This window comes from Mytilus californianus, unplaced genomic scaffold, assembly GCF_021869535.1.
Source record: "Mytilus californianus isolate M0D057914Y unplaced genomic scaffold, xbMytCali1.0.p SCAF_6, whole genome shotgun sequence".
In the NCBI taxonomy this organism is placed as follows: Eukaryota; Metazoa; Mollusca; class Bivalvia; order Mytilida; family Mytilidae; genus Mytilus; species Mytilus californianus.
Window position 1 is genome coordinate 54,420,662 of NW_026262712.1, and position 15,590 is coordinate 54,436,251.

Genomic DNA, 15,590 nt, shown 5'->3' on the forward strand with positions numbered 1-15,590 from the left:
TATCATGGAAATCAAAGCCAAGAAAAATATCTCAGTAATACTGTGTAGATTATTAAGGTTGACTGTGGTTTCAAATAATGATCATTCCTGGACTTCTCACACCAGGTCGTGATGCCAGTGCTAAAATGTATCATATGTACGGCTAAGCTGGATAAGTACAGAGTAAAGCGGGAGAGGGGGCTTAAATCTGTCTGAGGGGTTTGTACGTAGCTTGTTTCGGCCTCTATTCAACATACTTCATCAATACTGTATTCTTTAATTTTCTAGGCCATTTTCTCTATTCTTTATACATTTTGACTGTAATTCTATATTCTTTATACTTTATCTATTCTTTGTTTTTTGGTTCTATTTTACTCTATTCTTTTTTTTTAAAGTCCTTTATTCTGCACATTATGCTATGTTCTGTAAACCCTATCCAGACCCTCAGTCATGAATACTTTATTTAAATAGCCTGACTAAAGAGCATTGCTAGTCATTTGCTTGTATATTTTTGTCGTTTCCATTTTCCCGTCAACAGAAATGATTATGAAAGAGATTTTTACACGTAATTATATCACATAAAGGTTTACTGATATATAGCATACATGGATTAACTAACAGATATTACTGAAATTATATTTTATAACATTAAATGATTACTAAGAAGAAACAGGAAGTGATCAAACTCTTATTTTTATGCAGACATTTTGTTTTCTCGAGCTGCCATTTTTAACCAATAACATTCTACTTTTATTAGCTAACTTCCTGAAGAAGCTACATGTAACTTATCTTGACCCTGCTTTTATGTCCCCACTTGTTGTTGTACGAGTTCACCATATATGTCCAGAGTTTATAATAAAATTGAGAATGGAAATGGGGAATGTGTCAAAGAGACAACAACCCGACCATAGAACAGACAACAGCAGAAGGTCACCAACAGGTCTTCAATGCAGCGAGAAATTCCCGCACCCGGAGGCGTCTTTCAGCTGGCCCCTAAACAAATATATATACTAGTTCAGTGATAATGAACGCCATACTAAACTCCAAATTGTACACAAGAAACTAAAATTAAAAATAATACAAGACTAACAAAGGCTAGAGGCTCCTGACTTGGGACAGGCGCAAAAATGCGGCGGGGTTAAACATGTTTATTAGATCTCAACCCTCCCCCTATACCTCTAGCCAATGTAGAAAAGTAAACGCATAACAATACGCACATTAAAATTCAGTTCAAGAGAAGTCCGAGTCTGATGTCAGAAGATGTAACCAAAGAAAATAAACAAAATGACAATAATACATAAATAACAACAGACTACTAGCAGTTAACTGACATGCCAGCTCCAGACTTCAATTAAACTGATTGAAAGATTATGTCTTCATCATATGAATATCAGGCACAATCCTTCCCGTTAGGGGTTTAGGTCTTTTTAAACTCTCCGTATAAAGGTGAGACTAACTATTCCCTACAATGTAACTTCTATATAAGTAAGCTCAACAACAAAATATGTACAAATGTATATCCACACCCACACCAAGGGTTTTTATGGAATTAAACAAACAAATGCCTCCCGTATGTCAATGATCTACATAAATCTTGGGGATTCAAGTTAACAACAATACTTATAACAAAATTCCAAAACTGGACCCTTGAAAGCTGTTTAGAGTTTAACTCTCGAACTAAGTGTTTGAAAACATTACCACGCTAATTAAAAACATTTTACAGAAAACACCACTACAGGAAAACTAGGGAAAAACATCAAAGGGAACAATATTACAAAGATAGACCACAATAAACACAGATATGTTCTTAGACGGGTATATGTGTATTACATTTGTTTATACAAACCCCACTTTCAAAACATTTTCGGACGCCATCACGAGCTGGTTGACCGTTATGGAATATTTGTTTCACGGGTGACGACGGATATGTTACAATCGTCGTAACCACAATCCCATCCTCCTTTTTACCGAAAGTGACCATCCAAATTAGACTTATCACCGGGTTTGTACTTAAATGAGCAACACGATGTGTGCCACATGTGCAGCAGGATCTGCTTATCGGTTTTTGGTGGTGTTGATGTTGCTCAGTCTTTATTTTTCTATGTTTTGTTTTGTATACTGTTTTTTGTCTTTTTTCATGCCATTGTCAGTTTATTTTCAACTTGAGTTTGAATGTCCCTTTGGTATTTTTCGCCTCTCTTTTTCAACACCAATATTATTTTTTTTTAGAAAAACATGGATATATAGAAAACATAATAAATTAATGTTGTTTCGTTCAACACCTCGATGTAAACATTCTTTATTACATATATTCAGGTTGAATAAGTAATATCTACAATTTGACATGAACATGCCAAAACAGCTGAATAATTAATAAGATCCTGAAGCAATCGGTAGTGAACTAATATATCATGTCTAAAATACCACTGTAAATAAAATAGAGTTTAAAATTTTGGAAAAAAATATAAATAGACAAAACAGAACTAAAAATTGAATTACAAAAAGTACATACAAATAAAGTACAATTATAGTATAGATTATTTCTAAACCGGTAAGCATATTTTTACCTTTCGAATACAAATTCATATAGCGCTGGATTTGCATTTTGATTATATTAAAAAAAAATTAAGTAATACACAGTTGACGAGGATATGACTCTGTGAATGAAACAATTACCACACCTCTTTTCCACCCTTCATCCATACAGACCCCTTTTTCAAAACCTATCTTTTCATTAGTGTATGACTTAATTTGTTCTCGTTTTGAATATTCATGAAATATTTGCCACTGAACGTTTAGCAAACAACACTTATAATACTTATGTTTATATTTCTGCATTTTGCGTCTGTTCTGTGCTATTATATTTAATTTTTCTTTTACCTTTGATGTGATGTGTAGTCGTTTTTAATTATTGTATTGTGTTTTGTTCGCTGAAATATCATTAATATACATAATTAGTAATACACAATCTATAAATTAATTCGTGTAGTAATAATTTTCATTGGCCGATTTAATTGAAACTTTTTTGGTCAACCAATTAGGTTCCCTTGTTATAATTTACCAATACTGTCATTTATCGTAGTTATAAGCTAATGATTAATGTAAAATCCCTTATATTATAAAGAGATAAAGTGTGGTAAGCATCTCTTTGTGTAGGATACATTGTTTTAATTCACATAAGCTTTGAGGTAAGATTGTTTAAATTTTCTTGATATGAAATGTATAAATAAGATATAAGAAATTGGTTCCGATAAGATCTATCTTCTTAAAAAAATTCACCATGTAAATCAAAAGAAATTCGACAATAAGATTTATGACATTCAATCTCTGTACTTGCCATAAAATTTTTATTTTGGTCGAAGATTTTTTTAATACTGATTTAATCGGTAAATATTCACATTTTGCAGTGACAATTTGCAGTTTTGAGTAATATGCAAGCACAATCATTGAGAATTCGATTACATTCTACAAATTATTAAAATAATGTCAATAGAATCTCAGACTACTCACATGAAGCTATGATACTTAGAGTTTTAGTAATTAAAGACTGAATGACTTTTTTTTTAAAGTGACTCAGGTGTGAAATGAATATAACTACATGTATCAATAAATAATGAAAAATCGTCTGTACCGTATCCCAAACTGAAATCGCTCATATCTGACATTCTTTGGTATAAGAATTCATGCAGTGAGTTTTACTTGGTAACGGTTTTTGTTTTATTCTATTTTGAGAATTCAGTTTGATCACCTATACATGTACATGTAAGTGTTCTGTCCTATCAGTATAAACATTTAAAGTGGTGCTACGTGTTGAAGGAAGCACGTACGTTATGCTCCCATCACATACACGGATTTTTTACGAGTCCTTACGGATCGCACATATTCACGAATTCTTACAATTTGGTCACTTTTACGACCGATTTAAGAGTTGTTACGAGCTCTAAATGGTTTATTAAAAGAAGTTATTACGATGTATTTAAGGTAAAATTCCACGATTTGATACGAGTTGTCATGGATAAGAACGAAGAACTTACGGGCAATTTACGAACTTTATAGGATTGTTACGAGTATGTTACGGAATGTAACTATCCATCGAAGCTTTTATGTGTTAGTTACGATCTCTGTGTTAAGTTGTTATTTCGAATAGTAACGAGTTAGTTACAAGTATTTACGATTTTGCAGCTTTTATACCTTTCCCAAAATTGTAAACATCACATAACAATACGTAAATATAAATTCGTAAAGTACTCGTAACTAAACGTAAAACACTCGTAACTACACATAAAGTACTCGTAACTACACGTAAAGTACTCGTAACTACACGTAAAGTACTCGTAACTACACGTAAAGTGCTCGCAATAACATAACTCTTAACAATCTGTAATGCCATCATTACACGACCGAATGAAATGGTAAGCAACACGATAGCACAACTACATGTAATACGTAAACAATCCGTAAACAAATCGGAAAGTATCCATAGAAAATCGTTAAAAAAAATTGTTACGAGTCATTTTACGGATTTTTGAGAACAGTTTACGGACGATTACGTTTTGCTGCGAGCGATTTACGATACTTACGGATTGTAAAGAGTTATTTACGGAAAAATCAATCTGTGGACAATCGTAACAAGATTTTTGACATATAAAAAATGTTCCTCTCCTTTCACGGATCCCGGAAAGTGTTTGCGAGTTACGAGTTACGAGCAAGCTATTTACGGAGGCTTGCGATTGATCACGAGTTGGTGACCCGTAAGGACTCGTAAGAAAACTATGTGTATGTGAAGTGGGTATTAAGCTCAATATAAAGACCTTTTTAACACCTTTTAGTAGGAGTCCGCCTGCTGCTGGTCATTATATCTGAGCTTTTCCATCAAGATCGCGTTTTTCAGTGACATTCAAACTACCGACTCTCCTAATAAAATGACTTTTTATATTATGTGCCAATGGACTTCGACTTTATTAGGCACGAAATATTTACCACTACGAGTGAATCAAACAGAAATTTTTATTTTCTTGCACTTGCGTGAGAAGTTAATAAAATACAGTAGTTGATAATCAAAGATAACCATGTACTCGCATCAGAAGTTAATAAAATCAGTATTTGATAATCAAAGATACAGAACCATGTACTCGCGTCAGAAATTAATAAAATACAGTAGTTGATAAGCAAAGATAACCATGTACTCGCGTGAGAAGTTAATAAAATACAGTAGTTGATAATCAAAGATAGCCATGTACTCGCATCAGAAGTTAATAAAATCAGTATTTGATAATCAAAGATACAGAACCATGTACTCGCGTCAGAAATTAATAAAATACAGTAGTTGATAAGCAAAGATAACCATGTATTCGCATGAGAAGTTAATAAATTACAGTATTTGATAATCAAAGATAACCATGTACTTGCGTGAGAAGTTAATAAAATACAGTATTTGATAATCAAAGATAACCATGTACTTGTACAGCCAAATAGAGAGAATGTAAGGAAGGACGACAAAAGATGTAATGCAAGTTTGAACAGAATATCTCATCTACTTTGCTGTGGTGTTAGGTTGCTGTTTTATCGACCTTTAATGCCTTATATCTCATATGTATTTTTGTCGAACATTCATTAAAGATATAATTAGTGACCGCACTAATATGTTACAAGAATTACTTCGGATAATAGGGAAAGATGTTTGTTCTGAAAGAAATGCTGTCTTCTACAAGAAAAAAAAGACATCAAGATAAACTCTCAAAAAATACCTGAACAGTCTTTAGCAGTAAAAACAATCATAGTAAAATATGTATAAAAGAAAGAAAAAATGAGCAAAAAAAAAAACGATTTAAAGACTTCTTCCATCAAAAGTTGTGGATCAAATACCAATAAAGTTCTTTCTCTAACATTTGGAATAATGAAACATTATTATTTTGACAATAATTGCGTAAAGTTAGGCATCCCATTTTAAAAAATAACCATATAAACTGTAGGTACGGATGCTGGTTTTTTTTTTTGCATGAATCGGTCCGGTCCGGTTCTTCTTTTTCTTTTTTTTTTTTTTTTTTTTTATTTCAGACCATTCTTTATTCGAGTAAAAATTAAATGCAACCATTTCGATTAACTTTAATTTCGCAAGTATGTTCTGTTTTATTCACGATTGTACCTTTTTTTTTGAAGTATATACAAGTTTCGAGCATTACATGTAATGACGCTTAATTTCTTTTACTTAAAATTTAGTTTTTCGTCGTCAATACATGTATCTTTTAGTACTGCAGTGCAACCTCCAGATAAAAAAATATCCAGGTTTTGTAAAGAAAACATGAACACAAAGATGGCATTTAGGGTTTCTAATAGATATAGGAAGATGTGGTATGAGTGCCAATGAGACAACTCTCCATCCAAGTTACAATTTATAAAAGTAAACCATTATAGGTCAAGGTACGGCCTTCAACATGGAGCATTGGCTCACACCGAATAGCAAGCTATAAAGGGCCCCAAAAAATTACTAGTGTAAAACCATTCAAACGGAAAAACCAACGGTCTAATCTATATAAAAACGAGAAACGAGAAACACGTATGAACTACATAAACAGACGACAACTACTGTAACTTTATTACTGTAATTCAGTGACCATAATAAAACATATTCATAAAAGACCCTAATAGATGATTATTAATTTAACGTTTTTTCTGTTCGGAACGCATGGTACCATGTTAACCCATTAATTTTCAGGCATACTGAAAAACTTCAAACTTAAATTCCGCGAAAAGCCAATCACACGGAAACTCGATCGATTGATATCTACATGTAAAATTGAGAATGGAAACGGGGAATGTGTCAAAAAAAAAACCAACCCGACCAATCAGCAGAAAACAGCCGAAGGCCACCAAAGGGTCTTCTTCCATCAAATGCATAACGAAAAAAAAAAAGATCCGGATAACTCGGTTGTACATCTGAAGGTCAGACATGAGTAATACAATGGGTCTCAAAGTGTCCGGTGCAGTAGCCAGGCAAAACACATAGATACGATTATCATTGTGAGAACAGAATCGCTATAATTATTCTTTCATCTGAAACAAAAAAAATAATGTCGATTCTAATCCCCGGACATTCGTACGACACATGATTAATGAATGTTCTATGTAACATTTTATGCAATGCAAAAGTAGATCGGAACTGGTCGTGATGGGTCAATATATTCCGAAGTGATTTGTAAATACATTGTGATAATGGTATTACAAAAATATAGTAATTGCTATTGTATTGACAGTAATCACCACATTAACTGAATATATCAATACATTAATTGCTATTACTGTGTTTATAGAAGGCCTAAAGTCTTAAGATTACGTATTTTCCTCTCAATAGTTTTATTTGCTTAACTATAAGGTCGCACGAAATGTTGATAATAATGATTTTTGTCATGTTGATATAGAAAACTGCAGTTGTTTATATATCCTTCCTTGACGTAAATGAACGTTATGATTTAGTAAGACTTAGTTTTAGTAAATAAAACCTGAATGGACACTGTCTGAAACAATTGGAGGGTTTACTTTGAATATCGAAGCTTTGGTATAAATGTTAAGTCATTGTTCATCTGAAAATGAAAACCCAAACACTGTCTATTTAATTCAGTAGAGTCTTTCTCAAAAGTTTTCGATGTAAGTAAAACGCCTAGATATAAGTAAAATTATTTGAAATTAATTTTGAACATTTCAAAATAATTATACACATGCAAAACACCCTGGTTTTTGGTGGTGGGGTTTGTGTTGCTCAGTTAAGTTTTTGGTGGTGGGGTTTGTGTTGCTCAGTTTAGTTTTTGGTGGTGGGGTTTGTGTTGCTCAGTTAAGTTTTTGGTGGTGGGGTTTGTGTTGCTCAGTTTAGTTTTTGGTGGTGGGGTTTGTGTTGCTCAGTTTAGTTTTTGGTGGGGTTTGTGTTTCTCAGTTTAGTTTTTGGTGGTGGGGTTTGTGTTGCTCAGTTTAGTTTTTGGTGGTGGGGTTTGTGTTGCTCAGTTTAGTTTTTGGTGGTGGGGTTTGTGTTGCTCAGTTTAGTTTTTGGTGGTGGGGTTTGTGTTGCTCAGTTTAGTTTTTGGTGGTGGGGTTTGTGTTGCTCAGTTTAGTTTTTGGTGGGGTTTATGTTTCTCAGTTTAGTTTTTGGTGGTGGGGTTTGTGTTGCTCAGTTTAGTTTTTGGTGGTGGAGTTTGTGTTGCTCAGTTTAGTTTTTGGTGGTGGGGTTTGTGTTGCTCAGTTTAGTTTTTGGTGGTGGGGTTTGTATTGCTCAGTTTAGTTTTTGGTGGTGGGGTTTGTGTTGCTCAGTTTAGTTTTTGGTGGTGGGGTTCGTATTGCTCAGTTTAGTTTTTGGTGGTGGGGTTTGTGTTGCTCAGTTTAGTTTTTGGTGGTGGGGTTCGTATTGCTCAGTTTAGTTTTTGGTGGGGTTTGTGTTGCTCAGTTTAGTTTTTGGTGGGGTTTTTGTTGCTCAGTTTAGTTTTTGGTGGGGTTCGTGTTGCTCAGTTTAATTTTTTCCATGTTGTGTTTTGTAGGCTGTTTGTCTTTTGTAAACCATGGCGTTTGTCTTCAAATTATGAGTTTAAATATCCATTTTGTATCGTCCGCCTCTCTTCTATAGATACATGTACACGTAGTTCTAAACCGCCATAATGTTGCTTTGTGTATTTATCAACCGAAATCACTAAACAAGAAGACATTCCAAACTCACACCAAAGAACGTCAAATGTTATTCAATTGTCTTTAAAATGCAGAGAAATGCATGTTGCTCCAAGATTCCACTACCTCTCCCCAAGCAAAAAAAAAAAAAAACAAATGAAAAAACCTTACATTATTCTATCGTCAACTCCTTACTTGTTCAGAAGGGAGTCGTTGGTTCGGTAAAAACTTAAGTCTTACAAACTGTCAAATCAGATCCCCTCGAAAACTTATTACTAGAGCTAAAAAATAAGATAAATGATTATTTACGACAAACATTTTCAAAAAATATGCGAAATTCCTAAATAGATTGAGATTATATACGATCATAGTGGTATTCCAGACCATTATTTTTATAGGTATATTTTGAGTATTACCATCATACATGTACATTGTAACGTTTGATATGATTATTCATTATTCTTCTTCACCAACACAAATAAAAATCATTTTGTTCAAATAACATTAGTGGTATAAATTTTACTGCCCCAGATGAGTATTTCGACAATAGATAAAATTGAGAATGGAAATGAGGAATATGTCAAAGAGACAACAACACGACCAAAGAGCAGAAAACAGCCGAAGGCCACCAATGGGTCTTCAATATAGCGAGAAAATCCCGCTTTAATAGATTTCTTTTCAATGCTGATAGATGCCAAAATCTTAGAAGATCCAAAACTAAAAAAAATTACCCAAAATAAATAGGACAAAAAAGTATACATGTAGCTAAAGCCGGAAAAGGAATCAGAGCTTTGCATGAGGGATAAATATATATAATTCAAAATAACTTAAACAATTTTGTAACAGCAAGTTATAATAATCATAATAACCGTAATATGTGCATGCTAGTACCGAAGTGCATTCAAAGTTGCAAGACGCTATATTCAATCAGATCGTTAACCACATCGACGATTTTGTTGTAGTCGGTTTGTAACCGTCTCCTTGGAGACGGTCTTATAAGTTGAACGATGGACAGTCTCCGGGCTGAATGCTATCTTACTACCTGATTGGAAGATATTACTGACTCTTTCATAGTAAAAGTCTGTTGATTGGTTGAGGCAATTTGAAACCTAGTAAATGTTCTTAAATCCTGCAGAGTTTCGGGTTTGAACTCTTTATTTTAGTTATTAAAGTTGAATCGTGATCAATCATGCATATCGGTACACAGGAACATTATTCTATAAATAGCCGAAACTCCTGCAATTTGTAATGTATAAAAACGCACACGTGATCATTCCACATTTTATCCAGTCTCTCGTTGTTATGAATGTTCAGAGTCATTATACTTGACACGTACACGAAAACCTAGGGACACACCGCACTTGCTGTTTTCCTCGGGTATACATATTGATACTTAGTAAGATAATCCGAAGGTAACAATTTAATTGAATAACGTATATAACCAAATCAATTAATTTCGATTAATATAGATTAATACGGGAATAATATAGAAGAGGGTTTTCGCTTGGCTAGACGATGCCTAGCTATTCTTGGCATGATAGCAGAATATGAAGAACATTAGACGAAGGGATAATAAGAAGAAGAAAAAACGACTCTCAGATTATAAAAGTATTTATTTGTGCATGTTAATATATTTTAATTTCTAAATATGATATAAAAGGAGATGTGAAGTATACATAAATAATTAAGACAGGCAACCCAATAGACTATTTTCATGTTACCAACTTTTGACTCCGGATTATATAATTTGTCGACTGGTTACCTTGGACATCATGGTACTCGGTCAAGTAAGAGCAACCAAAATAAGTAAAATCAAACATATAATCGGTGTAATTTGAGGGGAAAGTTTACTGTTTTCCGATGATTTTGTAGTTTAAAAAAAATATTAACCAGGTAATTTCCCCCAAAAATTGTACCGATTGAAAGCTTGGTTTTACTTCTTTAGCTTGCTCTTGTCTGACTTGGTACCATGATGTCCAAGGTAACCAGTCGATAAATTATATAATCCGGAGTCAAAAGTCGGTAATATGAAAATAGTCTATCAATCGACACACAAAACTCCTTACTTCCAAAGTTCAAACAGCCGCGCCATGCCTCTTACAAGTTATAAAGTCTTCTACAATGGACATATTATGTCATTACAATATTTTTTAGCTTTTAACCCTCCCAAGTCTAGCTAGATTTAGAAAAATTGTGAATAAATGTTAAAAAAATTATGGCAAAAAATGAATAAATATATATAATCGAAAACAATGAACAGAGTCATAAAAAAAACGTCTTATACTTGTTTTTTTTAGATTTATTGACTATTTATACTAAACAGGCTACATGTATATACGCTAAAGAGAAAGAAAATAGATATACATTTAAAAGACGAAATACTGTTGGCATTGGATTATTTGAAAATGGATGTTTTCTAGAGGAATTTAAAACCATGTATACACATACAATCACTATGATAATAAAACAGAAAGACATCTACATGTCAATATATAAACGCTCTCCCACAAAAGAATTATTTTAATTCAGCATGTTTAGCTTTGAAGTGTAAGTACGCTAAAGGTCTTATTTTTTTCCAAATATCGATCAAGTCCATCATACGACAATATATAAATAACACATAGCTGAGAGGGTGGTAGAGCAGATTGTTACCCCGAGGAAACATTGTTAACCGCGGCGAAGCCAAGGTTGACAATGCCTTTTCGAGGGGTAACAATCTGCTCTATCACCCTCTCAGCTATGTGCTATTTACTTTATTATACTGAATGTTCTGTTATTACTGTCTATTAAATTTCAGATTCAAAGTAATAAACTATGACGTTTTGTACATAACAGTCATCCTCAAAAAAGCGCACAAATGATCAAGCGTCTCCGTGAAAGTTATAGAGTATTTGCCATGGGATAGAGTAAATTGTCTCCCTAGTATTAACCAATCAGAATCCCGCATTTTGACATGAAGTATAATAAAGTGAAATAGAACGAATTTTGTCGAACGCTTCGAAAGGTACGTTGGAGTGTATACCCGAAAAAGGAACCAAAAACAGACTTTGATGAAATTTTTCAAATCTTATGGATTTCAACGAAATTTAGGATTGAATGGTATAAAGCGCTGTATTCGACAAACTAACGATTTTAGTTAGATATTTTATTTATTATAACATGTATTATAAGCATAATGTTGCAACGAATGGAATTCGCAGCCTGCTTTCTTTGTGTTTGCTGGGAAATTGAAATTAATGCTAACTGTGTCGTCAAAGAATGATATCTAATCTATAGTTATTGTTTTCAAAATGTTTCATTGTTATCACAGCCATCAATCAAAATTTGAATTTTAAGCTCGATATACTAGTAATATTTTGACCTTGTCCAACTTACTCCTATAGCCTTAAAACGTTGATGAGTTGATTTATCGGGACTATCGTGACCAGGGACCAGTACATATACCTTATTTGGTCAATGCTTAAGCTAAATTTTTTTCTAAATCTCAACACTTCTCGTTCTAATAAGTTTTGAATGACAAAAGGCAGATAAAAGATTGTACAATATAAGTTTAAAAAAATCATTTTGAAAAGATGTGAGAAATCTTTTGAAAGTGATTTTGTATTCTTTAATGTTTAAATTTTAATACGTCTCACACTCTTTACACTTTTCGAGACCTACTATGAATACAACAGATACAGACGGAAGTGGCCATACTTATCTAACACAAATGAATAAACAACTGATCTTGGAAAAGTAAATGCATAACATATCTTTTTGAAAAAAAAACAGACACAAACGCAGATGATTAAGTAAGTATCTCCCCTTTTTTTGGTGTTCTATACATTCCCCCACAGACATTTGTCTCTGAAAATGTTATATCATATGTACCTTAATGTTATATTAAGGTATATATGGAAAAAATCAAAGACAAGTGCATGTGATTCCCCACAAAATAGAAAAAGGAAAATCTCAAAATTAGTATTTGCCGTTTATTTTTTGTAATTACATATACAATGCTATTCTACTGGAAAAACATTTTCAAATTTCATCAGCAAAGAGACAGTTAGCTTTTTAGAAAAGCTATTACTTGTTTTTAATAATCAGTCGAAGCCCGGAATAATATCCTATCATCGACATCCATTATTTGAATTTGACCGAATCTTTTCCTAAAAGACCTAAATAGAACTTAAAACTTTCATACTTCCGTTGTTTATGAACATAGTGACACTCAATTTATTTCTGGTTCACCATTAACATCTAAAATAGCATTGATTGACTACATGCGCATTTAAATTGTATCAATTAAAAGATATAAAATCCATAAATACGTAGGTGAAATTGTAGTTGAATTGTTATAATAGATAAACATATTAGTAATATGCGATCAATACTGCACGACTATTATATACAACTGAATTTTCATAATATTATAATAGTTTTAATGAATGTTACAGTACTTTAAAGCGTTTAAACAACTTGAAACATTTATGTAGATTCTGAATAGACTGTTGACGCACGCATATCTTGAATAAGAATAAACAATTTAAATATTGACAACTTGACTTAAAAAGTCTTTTGTTTAAATGTTGTATTGGAATTTCGTGCTCATGTACCATGTGTATTGCAAACGACAGTATATTTTTCTGTAAAGAGCTTGGGGTTGTTAATGTATTGGTTATAAATTAGTTGACAGTGGATGATATAAAAGTGTTAAAGAGCTTGTTTCGTACAATATTTGTTCTTGCATTTGTAGACATATTTCTTTATAAAGTACTTTCATCTGAAGATCAGTAACTGTAAATATTCTCTACTACAGTACGGTAAATTAAATACTTAGATTTTGTTGTGTTGATCTACTAGTTCTGAGTTTGTTTTATTGATGCCAATATCATTCTTCAAAATATTTGGTTTTTTTTTAACTGAAATTTATAGATGCATTTTTCTTCAATTTTGGTTGTTGCATTAATCAGTATTGAAGGGTACAATGTATGGTTTAAGTATTCACAAAATTATCCCCGGCACTTGCATTTAACCTATGCGAATGTAGGAACAGCGTCAGCATTTTGTGTTGCCTAATATTTTTGTTCTTTTATGTTTTGTCTGTTAATTGGAAGTATAGGATAGTCTTTCTGAAGTTTATTTATCATTTTTATAATTCATAAGAAAAAAGAGGCAAAAAATACAAAAGGGACAATGCAAAAATAGTCACAAGTCGAAGAAAACCCAACAACACAATGGGAACATATAAAAAAAGCATCGAAAAGACCAACAACAGTCTACAAAACATGATATGGAAAACTAATGGCTGAGAAATTCGAGCCCTAACACAAACTTTGGTGATTTCAGGTACCCCAAAAGGGTAAGCATGTCCTGTTCTACATAATCAGTTTTGTATAAAAATAAGGAGATGTGGTATGATTGCCAAAGAGACAACCATCCACCAGAGTTCAAATGACGTGGATGGAAGCAATAAGAAGTCACCGTACAGAATAAGTTTATTTAGATCTTAAATGGTAAATGATTGAACCCTTATCCACAAATGACCACCGCAAGCTGACCTCGAGATGCTGTTTATTGTTGATATTATCTATAAATGTTTTGTTGCGGAATATCTGAGTTTGTGGATCAATATAAGCTCTTTGTCATAAAAATGTAAACATTCATTGTTTATTTTTCTATTTGTTTCAATTCAATTTAAAAGAAAAACTGATGAGTCGTTTAATCGCTGTCTATAGAACATTTTGTGTCTTTGCGAAAGACGGCATTCATTGCTAACAAATCAAAGTAAAAAACATTTAAAAAAGTCACAAGATACTGGCGTTACTTCGTGTTCTACCTAATCTTAAACATGTGTCAGTAGTAATACAAAAAATGTACTACTAACCTGGAATATTTCAAAATAAAGCCTTTTTATCTTATTTTGAATTATCTCATGAAGCAGTGTGATGATAAGGTTATGAGAAAAGTCCAAATCTCGTAAAATTGTAATTTGTGTCCTGTCCTGCTTCACATTTTGCATGATGCTGTTTGACATAAAACGAGTGGAGTGTAGTGGAATCTTTTTTCCGCAATTCCATCCTCTCCACCCTCTCCACCCTCTCCACCCACTGTTAACGAACGTCAAAACACCTGCATAACGCAAATTCCGTGTTCCCTTCAAAGCGGTTTGAGTCTAAAAATGTTAATCAGATGACGCATGAGGTATGTCCCTAACAACATGAATCAGTTAGTGTTGAGAAATTCAACGTTATATCAGAGTTAAAGATAAAAAAGCTTTATAGAAAATTATCACAACAATGATGTTTTTATTCCCCCCAAAAATGTACATTTACTGTCCTTTTTTCTCACAAATTCAAACGAAATTCGTGTTCCAGTATTTGAGTGAAATATATATAGATGTACAAAGAATTGTCCACTAAATACAAGATGGACGTTGCTGCGTTACATGTGTATTCTCAGTGTCAGAAAACTCGCATTCAACAAGGTTTCTGATTCAAATTTTCATAAGACTTGAAAGGTTAAAATGCTACAGTACGTATTGGTACATGTATGTTGATAGTGGGCTAGAGAACAAAAACGATATCAATTATAGTCAGTTACACATGTATGTCAAATCCAATATAAAGATTGTTTTTAACGTCAAGACTCGTGAATGCCTTAAAATACAAATAGTGCATATTCATACGATGAACAAGATCAACAACTAGAAGGAGCAGTTCCATTGTTGAAATTTCCAGTGTCCGTTTGTTCTTTAGTTTCCATGTTTACTGACGATTCTGACATTGATACAAACCTGGAACAAGTAATACGTCCATTACCTAACGAAATAGATTAAGCTGTAATTTTTTATATTTTTTTGACAGACTGAAAACGCAAAGTACAGGCTGTAAACGTTATGAATATTTAATTGTAGAATGGGAAATGAAATTATAATGTGGATTGGGGGATGCCATAATTTAGCTAAGAGATGATCCATGCATCTA

General features: G+C 32.8%; 1 protein-coding gene across 1 annotated transcript in view; it reads left to right on the plus strand.

Moving 5' to 3' along the window:
• Window positions 1-3,113: 3,113 nt before the first annotated feature.
• Window positions 3,114-15,590, plus strand: part of LOC127705674 (uncharacterized) — a 46,745-nt gene continuing 34,268 nt past the window's right edge. The window contains exon 1 of the mRNA XM_052210016.1: window positions 3,114-3,167. The gene's annotated coding sequence lies outside the window, so the exon portion shown is untranslated. The remainder of the gene's footprint in view (window positions 3,168-15,590) is intronic.